The sequence below is a fragment of the Capsicum annuum genome, chromosome 11, assembly GCF_002878395.1.
Source record: "Capsicum annuum cultivar UCD-10X-F1 chromosome 11, UCD10Xv1.1, whole genome shotgun sequence".
In the NCBI taxonomy this organism is placed as follows: domain Eukaryota; kingdom Viridiplantae; phylum Streptophyta; class Magnoliopsida; order Solanales; family Solanaceae; genus Capsicum; species Capsicum annuum.
The window spans coordinates 89598557-89600186 of NC_061121.1; positions in this window are offsets into that span (position 1 = coordinate 89598557).

Genomic DNA, 1630 nt, shown 5'->3' on the forward strand with positions numbered 1-1630 from the left:
TCTCTTGTAGAACTATGACTTCTCCAGAACAAATAAGCAAAATTGTAATACAGGGAGGATTCGTTATGTGATGCTGGATTTCATAATTGTTGTTCTATCAGAAATTGTTGTTGTTCACTATCTCACACTGCAACAAAATTGTTGTTCACTATCAAAATAGGATAAATAGGTTTTAATTGTTGTTCACATATGCTGGATTCGTTACCTTAGTATAATAAAATTGTTCAAGATTGTTTGTTGTTCGTGTAATAATCTCTTGTTGTTGCTTTTGGTTTGTTTGTCTGAAATAGGGTAATTGTTAAGTTTTGTTCTAAAGGGTTTTCTATTGAGATTGAGAAAGAAAAATCATGTTTTAATAAAATGGAAAATATTTTGGCGTACTTGAGTGAAATATTATGGAGGAAAATTAATAAATAATGTATATATCAATCGCAACGGTTTATTTTTTTAATGAAGTGTCGCCATAGATGCTTTTTTCACAATGGGTTTTGATAGCATTGCTATACATATACCTATTGCAACTGTTCATGTTCATTAGCGGTGGTCATAGCACTAATATAACAATTTTTCATGCAACGGTTGAAAGTGTTTAGTCTATAGCAATGCATTTGCAACCGTCGTTAAAAAGTTTCTTGCCATAGACCCAATTTCTGGTAGTGGTTTCTCTTCTTGATTAGCCTCTTCTTGGGAATTTGACAAGGTAGTGATATTTGCAAGATTCGTTTTCTTGACCATTTTCTCTTTCTTGACAATTTCCCTTCCAAATGCCTCGTTGGATTAATGAATAATACTACAAAGAATTTAACAATTACATAAATTAATGGATACATCTTACGAAAAGAATAAATCATTAAAAGAAATCGAAACCCAACTATATAGTTTATACCTAGAATACCAAAGGTTACATAATACTAATGAGGATCCTAAAACACTAGATAATTTAATTACGATAATATCTAATCTAGAATATGAATTAATAAAACATCTTAAGTCAAGAAGATAAAAATGAAAATTATTCCAATAAATAATATTCACAAAATACATTATATAAAAATAAATACATACGTATTTATTATCAAGTAAACTTACCGCGCCTAATCCGCACCCAAAACTATTGGATCCGGTATGTTGCTCTTCCTTCGTCTCATCATAAGACCTATCAAACTGATAAGACCTATCATAATAAGGGGAGGGGGTATTTGGGAAATTGCTCTAATGTCCATATCGACCACCATACAAAGAACAATCATACTCCTAATAGGATCGAGATGGTGTTACCATCACTCTCCAGGGAGCATATGTGCAATCTTTTCCAATGTGGGGTCCATTACAATATGGACATGGATCGTTAATATAGAACTTCCAACTACTAAAATTATATTTGTTGGAAGATGTCATAGAGAAAAGTAAAACAAAAACAAAAATCTACCTAACACAAGAAACAAAATAAAATCACGAACAAATATATACAAGTTTGAATTCAAGCAAATAAGCTAGAATTCCAAACTAACTCAGTACGCTAAATTATTCCCCGTCAATGGTGCCATTTTTTAGAAATGCTCAATTTACTCCCATGTTTAATAGGTAAGACGGTCATCGTCAATATATTTACCCAACTTTGCAGTCGGGG